Raw genomic sequence first — 12965 nt, 5'->3', positions numbered from 1 at the left:
GAAAACCTATGGCCATTGGGACCTAGGACTCCCCTGGTGGCTCAGTAATAAAGAATATGCCTGCCAACGCAGGAGATGCAGGTTTGATCCTTGGGTCAGGAAGATCCCCTAGAGAATATGGCAACCTACTCCCGTATTCTTGCCTGGGAAATCCCATGGACAGAAGAGCCTGGCGGATACAGTAGCAAGGAGTCGGACGCGAATGAGGGCTGCCCTGGGTCTTAGTTGAGGTAGGAGGGCTTCTAACTGCGATGGCTTCTCTTGTTGTAGAGTATGGGCTCTAAGTGCATGGGCTTCACTACTCGCAGCTTGCAAGCTCAGTAGTACTGGCACACGGACTTAGTTGCTTCATGTCATGTGGGATCTTCCCGGACCAGGGATGGAACCCGTGTCCTCTACATTGTAAGGCGATTCTTAACCACTGGACCACCAGGGAAGCCTTGAGGCTAATGTATTTTAACATTTATTGGTTGATGTTTTTGGATGCATAACGTTTGAAGATGCGATTCTGTGACACCAACAACTGAAAAACAGCGGGATGGGGCCGTAAAGAGGTGGTTTTGTGTGTTATTGACATTAAGCTGGCATGAATCCAGATTTGAGTATTATAACTTTAGGATGTTGACTGCGATCCCCATGGTAACCGCAAACAAAATGGCTATAGAATATACACAAAAGGAAATAGGAGAAGCATTTAAATGTTTCCCTAAAGAAATTAAACACAGAAGAAAACGTAATGCAGGAAATGAAAGACAAAAGAGCTGTAAGTTATATAGAAAACAATTATCAGTGTGACAGAAGTAAGTCCTTCTTTACCAGTAGTTGTTAAGAATAAAGGAATTTCTAGGACTTCCCTGGTGGTCCAGAGGCCAAGACTCCTCGCTCCCAGTGCAGGGGGCCCCAGGTTGATCCCTGGTTGGGGAACTAAATCAGCAACCAAGAGTTCGAATGTCACAGCTAAAAAGACTCCACAGGCCCCAGCTAAGATCACAGATCCAGCATGCCACAACTAAGACCCGCAACAGCCAAATATATGAATAATAAAAATTTTTTTTTAATGAATGATGAAACTTCTGACATTTGCTACAGCCTGAACAAACCTAGAGGACATAATACTGGGTGAAATAAGCCAGACATGAAAGGACAAATACTGTAGGATTTCTCTTATGGGAGGTCCCTAGATTCATAGAGACAGAAAGTAGGGGAGCAAGGCCCAGTGACGGGGAGGGGGATGGGGAGGGAATGTTTAAAGGGGACAGAGTTTCACTTTGGGAAGACGAAAAGAGTTCTGGAGATGGACGGTGGGGAGGGTTGCACGACAATGTGAATGTACTTAATGTCACCGAACTATACACTTAAAAATGGTTAACACAGTAGATTTTATGTTATGTATATTTTGCTGCAAGGTGAAACCAGTCAATCCTAAAGGAAATCAACCCTGAATATCCTTTGAAATGACTGATGCTGAAGCTGAAGCTCCAGTATTTTGTCCACCTGATGCGAACAGCCAACTGATTAGAAAAGACCCTGATACTGGGAAAGACTGAGGGCAAAAGGAGAAGGTTGCAGCAGAGGATGAGATGGTTAGATACCATCACCGACTCCATGGACATGAGTTTGAGCAAGCTCTGGGAGACAGCAGAGGACAGGGGAGCCCGGTGTGCTGCAGTACATGGAGTCGCAGAGTCAGACACGATTTAGTGACTGAACAACAACAAAAGTTTTACCGTAATAAAATTTTTAAATAAAAAAAGAAATGAGCTATTTGTCTTTAATGAATACAGAGTTTCAGTTTCACAAGGTAAGAAGAGTTCTGGAGATGGATAGTTGACTATGGCCACACACAATGTGACTGTATTTACACTATGACCACCACTGAACCGGACGCTTAAAAATGATTACAATGGTCAACGTTATGTATGCGTGAGTGCGTGCTCAGTTGCTTCAGTCGTGTCCGCCTCTTTGCGACCCTATGGACTATAGCCCGCCAGACTCCTCTGTCCATGGGATTCTCCAGGCAAGGATTCTGGAGTGGGTTGCCACACCCTCCTCCAGGGGATCTTCTTGACCCAGGGATCGAACCCATGTCTCCTGCATCTCCTGCACTTGCAGATGGATTCTTTACTCACTGAGCCACCCGGGAAGCCCAAATGTTGTGTATATTTCACGACAATTAACAAAAGAGCATATTGAAAAATGAAAAGAGGAAAAAGAGCTATCAAACCGTGAAAAGACATGGAGGCACCTTAAGTGCACATTTGCTTTGTAAAAGAAGCCAGTCAGAAAACACTGTGTACCATATGACTCCAACCATAGGACATTCTGGTACCAGGCTCCTCTGTCCATGGCATTTCCCAGGGAAGAATACTGGATTGCCATTTCCTTCTCCAACAGAGATGGTAAAATCTCCGTAGTTGCCGGGAGGTTGGACAGAGGGAGAAACAGGTGGAGCCCAGGGGATTTTTAGGGCAATGAAACTCTTCTGTACAATCCTGGGTGGATAGTCATCATTATTTTCCAAAAGTCATAGGACTGCACAACACTGAGAGTGAGACCCACTCTGAATTATGGGCTTTAACTAATAATGCATCAATCTTGTTATTCAATAGCTCAGTTGTGTCTGACTCTTGGACTACAGCACACCGGGCTTCCCTGTTCTCCACTGTCTCCCGGAGTTTGCTCAAACTCACGTCCAGTGAAGATCAGTCTTACTTCATTCTTTAGCACAGCTGCACCACACTCCTGCAAGATGTTAATAACTGAGGAGACTCGGGGGGAGGAGTAAGGGAATTGGGCAGGTATATGGAAACTCTGTATTCATTTCTCAGTATTTCTGTAAACCTAGAACTATAAAACAAAGGGTTATTAATTTTTAGAAAATGCACAGGCCAACCCAGCTACCAAGGACCAAGTCCAGCTTGGTACCAGGGCCCAAGACCACGTGACCTGGTGGTCTCAGCCCACCCACACTGTGTCCTCGGCCTGGGACGCCCCTGCCTACCCCGAGATCTCCTCCAACCCCGGGCTGGACTCCCCAGCAATCTTCATGACCTCTGGCCCCTGGAGGCGGGTGGGTATTTAAGTAAGATTTTTGATTGTATGTTTTGTACCCTTTTTTTCTTTCCTTAAGCCACACTGCATACCCTGTGGGATCTGTCCAAGGATTGAACCTGGGTCCCTGGCAGTGGAAGCCTGGAGTCCTAACAAGTGGACCTCCAGGAAATTCTTTGTTTTTTGTTTTTTATTTTATTTTATTGATGTGTTTCTTTTTGCCTACACTGTGTCTTCATTGCTTCAGTGAGCAGGGGCTACTCTCTAGTTGTGGTGAGTGGGCTTCTCATTGCGGTGGCTTCTTTGTTTCTGAGCACAGGCTCTGGGGTGCTTCAGCACGCAGGCTCAGTAGCTGTGGCTCACGGGCCCTGGAGGGTGGGTTCGGTAGTTGTGGCACATGGGCTTAGTTGCACCGACATGTGAGGACCAGGGATCAAACCCATGTCCACTGCATTTGCAGGGAGATTCCTATCTACTACGCCACCAAGGAAGTCCCCCAGGTTTATTTTTTATATGTATACTACAGTTGATGTATAATATTATATGTTACAGGTATACAATATAGTGATTCATGATTTTTAAATGTTATACTTCATTATAGTTATAAATTATTGGCTTTATTTCCCATGCATGGGAGTTCAGTCACTCAGTCGTGTCCAACGCTTTGGGACTCATAGACTGCATCCCGCCACGCTCCTTGGTCCACGGAATTTTCCAGGCAAGAATACTGGAGTGGGTTACCATTTCCTACTCCAGGGGATCTTCCTGACCCAGGGAGTGAACCCATGTCCCCTGCATCTCAGGCACTGGCAGCTGGATTCTTTACCACTGTACCACCTGTTTAATATACCCTTGTAGCTTATTTTATACTAGTACTTCTTACTCCACTACCCTTATGTTGCCTCTTACCCCATCCCTCTCCACACTGGTAACCACTGCTAACCACCAGTTCCCCAAGCCGGGATTGAATCCATGCCCTCTTCAGTGGAAGCATGGAGTCTTAACTGATGAACAGGTAGGGAAGTCTCTAGTTTCTTCTCTGTTGATAAGGATGTGTGAGTGTCTGAGGAACCCAAGTGCCATGGCGGGTGGACATGAGCTAGATTTCATTTAAGTCCTCTTTTGAGTCGATTTATCTTTGTCCATGTTGTTCTGGATTCACCAGAATGAGCTGATATCATTTTCCTTAAAAGGGGCTAAGGACAAGAGACTAGGAAATAAGGAATGATAAATAGTTTAAAAGCTCCAGCTTCCAGAATTCCCTGGCAGTCCAGTGGTTAGGACTTTGTGCTTCCACTGCAGGGGGCACAGGTTTGATCCCTGGTTGGGGAACTAAGATCCCACATGCAGTGAGGCATGGCTAAATACATAAATTTAAAGTTCCAGCTTCACTCAAGTTTTCATGGGAACACTTACAAGCCTTTGCTGTTGTTGTTCAGTCACTCAGTCATGTCTGACTCTTTGTGACTCCATCAATTGCAGCACACCAGGGTTCCCTGTCCTTCACCATCTCCCTGAGTTTGCACAAACTCGTGTCCATTGAGTCAGTGATATCATCCAACCATCTCATCCTCTGTGGTCCCCTTCTCCTCTTGCCTAATTTTGTCTCAATAGGATTCAGTGTGTAATAATTTATTATGAATTCATAATTAAAAACCTATTTGTGAGCTTCCCAGGTGGCTCAGTGGTAAAGAATTTGCCTGCCAGTGCAGGAGTCACGGGTTCAATCCCCAACCCAGGAAGATGCCACATGCTGGAGCGACTGAGCCCTGCTCCCCAACTACTGAAGCCTGTGCTCCACAACAAGAGAAGTCACCACAGCGAGAAGCCTGTGCACTGCAGCCACAGTCATCTCCTCTCACCTCAGGTGGAGAAAAAGCCTGCACAGAAACCGCAGACCCAGCACAGCCAAAAAAATTTAATTAAAAAATAAATATTTGTAGGCATAAGATTCCTTTTTCTGTGCGTAGTCGCTCAGTCATGCCTGACGCTTTGCAACCCCCTGGACTGTAGCCCTCCAGGCTCCTCTGTCTATGGGGATTTTCCAGGGAAGAATACCGGAGTGGGTTGCCATGCCCTCCTCTAGGGGATCTTTCCAACCTAGGGATCAAACCCAGGTCTCCTGCATTGCAGGCGGATTCTTTACCATCTGAGCCACCAGGGAGGTTCTTATTCTGAGGCCTTAATAAATACATTCTGAAAAAAATCGGTCAGTATTTCTAAAGCAGGCGCTATCTTCCCTAAAGTGCCCTGACAACACAGGGTGAAGACAAGGCTGGCTGCACACACCCGGGAAGGCAGGTCCACCCGCTGCCTTCAACAGCCGCTTATCATGGTCACTACATAAAGGGGAGGGGGCCTCAGACCCAAGGATCCCAAGCCACCTCCCTCCTGCCCGGCCCCTGATTTCTCATCCAACTAGACACAAGCATCAGGGATTGCCATCCCGGGAAATCGGACATGGGGCTGCTTTTCCTCCCTGCTCCTCACCCCCCACCCCCCAACGCCAAGCTCATCTCTACAGATGGCAGATCCAGCTGACTCTTCAGTTAGCTTCTTTGGGGGCAAGATTCTGGACAAACCCCATAAATGCTGAACTACAAACCACCCCATATATACCCTGATTACACCCTGACCCATCTATCCTCCCCTCATCCCTTCCAGGGACAACATCCAGTCATGAAACCCTGCTTTTTAATCCAAAGGAAACAAGTCCAACTAATTTCTCCTACCAGTGGTTTCCCCATAACCCTGTGTGTGTGTGTGTGTGTGTGTGTGTGTGTTAGTTCCTCAGTCGTGTCCAACTCTTTGCGACCCCATGGATTGTAGCCCACTAGGCTCCTCTGCCCATGGGATTCTCCAGGCAAGAATGCTGGAGTGGATTGTCATTTCCTCCATCCCCAGGGGATCTTCCCGATCCAGGGATCGAACTTGGGTCTCCTGCATTGCAGGCAGATTCTTTACCACCTGATCCACAGGGGAAGCCCCCCCCCCCCCCGATCAACCCTAGTTGGAGGCAAAGACCATCTCTAATCTAGTGCAGTAACCGTGGGTCAGGATGCAGAGGAAACGACTGGTGCAGCCCTGGTGAGAGAGAAGAGGTTCTGGCGCCTTCTGATGGTCATCTCATGCCACAGCTCGTCCTGAGCCGCTCCGTGGCGTCTGCTATAATCTGCCCACAAAAGCAGCTCCAAAGATACCTTTTACAATAGGTGAGCGGATGCACAAACGGTGGCACATCCGGACAGTGGCGTACAGTGGATGACAATAAACGAGCTGTGGGGGAGGGATGTGTTGGGAGTTTTGGATAAGTAGATGCAAACTACCATACATCGAATGGATAAACAACAAGGTCCTACTATATAGAACTTTCCTGGTGGCTCGGTTGGTAAAGAATCTGCCTGCGATGTGGGAGACCTGGGTTCAAACCCTGGGTTGGGAAGATTCCTTAGAGGTATCTATATCTATTTTTCTGTATGTACACACACATATATATTTTTGGCCATACCCCATGCTTGCAGAATCTTAGTTTCCCAACCAGGGATTGAACCTGGGTCCATGGCGGTGGAGACATGGAGTCCTAACTACAGGACTGCCAGGGAATTCCCTCCCTGTTTTTAATTTTTTTTTTTTTAGATCAACTTCTTACACTTTATAATACACTCACAAATTTTCACACAAATTTCATGTTTACAAGTACAAAAAGGCAAAGAACCTCAAAGAATCGAAGTTACTGTATCATCGACTACATTCAATAGAGTTAATACTGTTGTCCTCCTTCATCTTCTAAATCCAGAAGGGAACCGTGAATCCATCCCCCATGTGGACTCCACTTTCAGAAGTTGCAGACTGGCTGTAGTTCTGCACACATCTGGGTTTCAACAGAGCTGAGCTGAGATTCCATTGTGTTCCAGGCCAGATCGGCCAGAAGAAAGTCATCCATTGCTCGAGTTTCATTGCTGGTGAAGAATAAGCTCCCTGAAGTTTCGAAGCCAGAATTCGTGGTCTGTGTTTCAGCACTGTTCAACTTAACTTTGTTTTCCAGGGCAGGCAGGTTTTTAAGCAGTGGAGATTCCGTCAGTCTGGGTATCTGTGTCAGATGAATCAGTACTCAAGAAAAAGCTGGAGTATTTCAGGATACTTCCCAGCGGCAGACAAGGGCTCCTGTCTAAAAAGAAGTTCAGGTCCATCTGTGTCTGCGTGTCAAAGATTTCAAGGCCTGAGAAGCTAGAATTTCCCCTGAAACTGTAGGCCTGGGTAGAGGGGTCTGCAAGGAAGAAGTCAGTTTGGGTTTCTGTGTCCAGTGATTCCAAGACTAGCTCAGTGGTCATGGTGCTAAGCTCACTCACCTTGGTTTGCATCTGGATATTTGAGAACTCTTCGGTATCAAAATCAATTGCAGGATTCTGGGCTGGGCCAGATAGAAGATGGGTCTAGTATTTGTGTCAGACAAAAGACTATGATTGTCCAGGGTCTGACCAGGCAGGTTATTTGACAAGATGTTTTCTAGATCACTTAATAAATCCATGATCGGGATCTAATTATCTATCATGTTCTGTGATGAAAGCATACTATTCAGTGTACTGAAGTTTATAATTGGTGCAGATTTCTCAATATGTTGAGTTAAAGTTTTAGGGTGGTTCTGAGGTAACAAGTCATGAGTTACAATCTCTGCTACTAAGCTGCTGCTTATAATATTGTCTGTAGACACACGATATGATGAATGGACACTCTCAAAAATGTCTCCACACATTACAGCTTGGTCCATCTGTACTTGGCCATCTGCTGGACGTTGCATCCCACTGGTCTCAGTTTCTCTGGAGATCCCACCTGGCTGGAAACTGGCATCTATAAATGTATCAGTCTGAGCAGTGATAGATAAGGTTACCTTAGAACTGGGCAAAAAAGTCTGAGTTTGAACACTAATGGGAAGAGAAACCTGGAAACCAAATGTCAAATCAGTTTGCAAACAGGACGACACAGAGGAGTCAGGGCTGGCCCACTGTGCAAATGGTATAAATTGTGGTGTGGTGTGGGACAGATCTGTCTGTACATTGATTGAAGAAATGCTGTTCTTCTGACATGTGTTCCCAAGTTCTTGTAATGGGTTAAATGGACTTTTACCCAAGTTCAGTTGAACACCTGTGCTAATCAGCTCAACAGCAACAGGATTTACAATTTTTAAGAGAGGGAGGCTCTCCTTGAGAGAGCAGGCCTCCAAATCCAGGCTGAGGATCAGGGTTCCAATGGACAAGGGTAGTAAGTGCACGGCACCGGGGGCAGAGCCCTGATGGTTGACACCCGACACCATAGGCTGGGCTGATGAGTCAGCTGTAGGCACAAAGACAGGCACAGGACAAAACACTTTGAGCTTTGGTAAAAGCAACATCTGAAAAAAAAAAAAAAAAGCAACATCTGAGGGTACCTTGGAGATGCTGCAAGAGTCTACTGTTCGGCATTAGAGCTGCAAGAGTTTTCAAAAGAAGCCACCAGCTTTATTTCTGAAGTTTCTAGTTCTGGAGCGTCTGGCCGTGGAATTGGTTGGTCGCTCAGTGAATCGGCAGTCTTCCTGGACAGCTTCCGGCTGTGCGGACAGCTTCTGGCTCTGCAGGCAGCTTCCAGTTTCCTTTCCTTACTAGGTGGGTCCCTGTGCCCTTCAGGGATCTCACGCCAGTTCGGTAGATGTGGGACCGTAACGCAGTCCTGCTGGCATAGGGACGGCCACACGTGCACTGGAAGGTCTTGCCACAATCCTCTGCATGTCTTTTCAGGTCCCACTCGATGCCATACGAATTGCTGCACTTATTATATTTATGCTTCTTTTCAGCATGCATTTTCATAAAATGCTGTTTTACGAAAATTGAGAAAATGGTCTGTCAGGGCCTCTAGGGCGTCATTCAATTGGACAACAGTAGAATTTCAGTATGATGGCACCCCACTCCAGTACTCTTGCCTGGAAAATCCCATGGATGGAGGAGCCTGGTAGGCTGTAGTCCATGGGGTCACAAAGAGTCGGACACGACTGAGCGACTTCACTTTCACTTTTCACTTTCACGCATTGGAGAAGGAAATGGCAACCCACTCCAGTGTTCTTGCCTGGAGAATCCCAGGGACGGGGGAGCCTGGTGGGCTGCTGTCTATGGGGTCGCACAGAGTCGGACACAACTGAAGCGACTTAGCAGCAGCAGCAGCAGAATTTCGGTACAGTTTTCAAATCTTTTATTATTGGATTCACTATGCCATCCTACAGGCGGTGGTAGCTCTTGACCAGGTACATGTTGAGCGCAGGGCAGTTGGGCAGGATCTCGCTGCAGCTGCGCACCATGCGCAGGATGTTGGTCCTCACGGCCCAGGACAGCTCGCTCACTGGCGGCTGGATGAACTCTGGGGCCGGCGACACTGACCCCGTGGGCTGCTGCCTTGCCACCGTGGGTCGGGGCTGGCTGCCTCTCAGCTGCCTGGGGGGACCCCAAGGACCCGAGGCAGCGGCGGCACCCCTTACAGCCACCGGGACAGCTAGGGCACCCGAGGCGAGAGTCACGGAATCTGCCTCAGAGGCCGCCATGACTCTTGCACTGCAGCTGGACCCGTTTTTAAATTTTGAGCTTTTTAAGCTTACATGCTTTTGCTGGTTAGGACCTGCACTTGCTGGTGCCAGGTGACACCTGTCCCTGGTCACCTTCCCCTGCCTGGTGACAACACACTCCTCTTCCATGCCTGGCCTTCAGGTGTATGGGCTCAGTGCTGCCCCTGACCTCTGACCTGCCCCCATTGTGGGGTGGAAAGGCAGCGACCCCTCAGTTCTGCCTGTGGCCCACACCCACTGTTTCATGTCCGTAGGTGTTCATTTGAGGCCCCTGTGTCTCTTTCTGACCTGCTCTGGCCCTCGCCTGCCTTGTTCCATCTCTTCTGCCCTGTCCCTGGGTGCATTTCCATCAAGGGGACACGGCTTGAGCAGCAAGAGGTCTGATGGGTAAAAGCATCACCTTGTCTCTTGTAGATTCTTTGGGGACAGAGGCCCCCAGGTGGGTGACTCCATCCTTCCTGGCAGAGGTGATGCTGAGCCCCCAGTACTGAACAACAGCCAGGATTTGCAGTCCCCTCCTGGCTCCAAGGAGGGAGTGGGCTGCAGCCAGAGGTGCCCGTGTCCCTGTGAGGAGTCTCAGAGCTTCCACACCTGACCCAGAGGAGAACATGAAGCAGGGGAGAGAGGATGCAGGAGGAGGTAGAAGAGATGGATGGAAGATGGAGGCAGAGGACAGAAGAGTACAGGAGGATGGATATAGAGGGAGAAGGTGGGAATGGGACAGAGGTGGTGAGACAGGAAGAGGAGGAAGTGCAGGAAACAGGAGTGGGAGGAGGAAGGGTGATGGGGAGGTGAAGGTCTTGGGGTGCAGGACTTGAGAATGGAGGAGGAGGGAGGGTGAAGCGAGGGGCTGCCCAAGGACTGTAGAGCAGCTAGTGGAGGGGTAGGGAGGATGGGGAAGTGATGGAAGCTGAGGGGAAGAGGTGGGGGGATGCAGGGGTGGGATGGAGGAAGATGAGGGGAGAAGGGCAGAGCTTTGGCATCTCCAAAGCCTGGTGGGTCCAAGCCTGTGCTCGTGTCCTGGATCCCAGAGGCATCCTATCTGTCCTGCCCCAGACCAGGCAAGCTGGCCATGTGAGTTCGTTTGGCCTGTGGGCTGGGAGGTGGGGACACAGGGCCTCATGCTGTGCAGTGTATGGCCCCCCGTGCTCTCCATGTGTCACCAGCTCTACACTCTCCAGGCATGTTCTTGATGGTTTTCTGTGCGAGTCCAGGAACTGAGGCCCTTCCCCCTTGGCCTTGTTCAGACTTGTGGACTGAAGGGTGGTCTCAGCAGCACAGAGAGGCTGCCTGAGGTTAAATAAGTCATTTCTTTTCCCAAACTAACACCCTTCTGATTGGCTGGTGTGTTGCCTGAGCCGATTCACCAGCCAGAATCAGTGAGTTAGGTCCATTATGAGAACATGTGTCTCTTCCTAGTCCCTTGGTCCCCAATTCTTGCTCTGCCTCCCGAGAGGGGCCATCTGGGGGTGGCGGGGCGGTGAGGGGGGTGTGGTCCCAGGAAGAGCCCCATGGGCAGGAGCTCAGGGCTGCTGCCCTAGAACATGAGAGCCCCTGGTTGTGTTTTAATCTAAGTGAAGTCTCTCACTGCCCCTTTCAGGGCTCCTGGGGCGAATCCAGCTCAAAGAGCTTTCTCTGAAATTCACACGTCATCCACTTTAGCTCAAGTAGACTATTCAAAGGTCTTTTACAGACTCCTGCTACCGTCACCACTACATCCATCTGTCACCACCTCATAAAAGTCTCTTGTCCATCAGCAGATACCTACCCCTCGCCCATCCCCCAGCCCTGGGGACCCCAGATCCAGTTTCTGTCTCTATGGACCTGGTGATGCTGGACGCTTCAGATCAATGGGATCATACAATATATGGTCTCTTGTGCCCAATTGCATTCACCCATCCACAGTGTAGCTGGGGTCACCATTTCCTGCCCGCAGTACAGGAGAGTTGCAATCTCTCCACATCCTGTTACTGGGAATAAAGTTTCCATGGGTGAGAAGTGGTCTGCCCTGTGGTCTTGATTTGCATCTCCCTGATGGCTGATGAGGTTGGGAAGCTCCCCCTGAGCCTGTTGGCCTTGTTTTCTAAGGCTGGGTGGACTTTGGAGAAAGGTCTACCCATGTCCTGAAGTCTACAAGTGGAAGTGTTAGGTGCAGCTGCAAGCCATGATCGCCAAGGGGGATCCCACCCACTAAGGGGGCACTAATGTCTGATTTCTCCCCCTATGACCAGGAAGCTGCCAATTGGGAGCCAACTTCCACTTGCTGGGTCCCTGAAGCTCTTTAGGGCACTGGAATACATGGATTTTTGTCTTGCAGCATCCAACATGGAGAAGCTGGAGACCCTACTAGCCTTGGAACCAGAAGAAATTATAACAAAATACGAGCAGGTGAGACCCCAGCAGGGATCATAGACAAGAGTAGGTGTACCCAGGCAGGGATCTGAGCCAAGGACAGGCAGCTGAGACCCGGCAGGGATCCTAGCCAGGTAGAACTGGTATCAGAACCCATCAGAAAAGGTACATTCGCCAAGTGGAAATCACTGCAGCCCAGGCGAGCATCCTAGCCCACAGAAGCAGGTATGTCCCAGGAGAAACCAGCGCCAAGAATAAGCAAGGGAGGACAGGCAGAGATCATCCCTGGGTAGACCATGGAAGGCCACGTAAGGATGGTTACCAGTAGGAACAGGTACAGCTCAGGCGGGGAGCAGTCAGCACGCAGCAGGTGAGCCCCAGGTGGGCCATGCCAGCCCACACGGCCAGCAGGAGCAGGGATGTCCCTGGTGGGATCATAGCCAAGGAGGAGCAGGTGAGGCCCAGGTGGGGCCCATTGCCGGGTGTGCACAGGTACAGCCCAGCGGGAACCATGGGCAGCAAGAGCACTCTCATTCCAGGTAGGGGTCACAGCAAAAGCTGAGCAGAGCGAGCCTGAGTGGACATCCTCCTCCCCAGGACGAGCAGGTATGGCTCAGGTGGGAGTCACTGCAAATGGGACCAGGTGGCCCAGGCAGGATCCTAGCCAGGTACGAGCAGGTGAGGCCCAGGCAGATCCTACTGAGTCGGGCGGGCCTGGTGCTGTGCCCCTGGGATGCAGGGTGGGGACTTGTCCTGCCCTGCCTTTCCTGGCATCTCTCAGCCTCCTCTGGCTTTGGGGCCATGCAGGGAGGATGCGGGAACCAGGGGAGGATACAGACCTCTCACTGTACAGTGTTGCCAACAGGCTAGGTTCCTTGCTGTGAGTCACTGGGACGCCCCTCTCTCCCATCCTGGGGGGTGAGTTTCCATTGGAAGAAACATCTCTCAGAGGCCAAGAAGAGGAGGGAGACCCCTG

General features: G+C 49.7%; 1 pseudogene; it reads right to left on the bottom strand.

The window, feature by feature from the left end:
* Positions 1–6886: 6886 nt before the first annotated feature.
* Positions 6887–8891, bottom strand: LOC133250677 (ATM interactor-like; annotated as a pseudogene).
* Between the last annotated feature and the right edge of the window lie 4074 nt (positions 8892–12965).

The sequence above is a fragment of the Bos javanicus genome, chromosome 7 (assembly GCF_032452875.1).
Source record: "Bos javanicus breed banteng chromosome 7, ARS-OSU_banteng_1.0, whole genome shotgun sequence".
In the NCBI taxonomy this organism is placed as follows: domain Eukaryota; kingdom Metazoa; phylum Chordata; class Mammalia; order Artiodactyla; family Bovidae; genus Bos; species Bos javanicus.
This window is presented reverse-complemented; position numbering and strand designations above follow the sequence as displayed.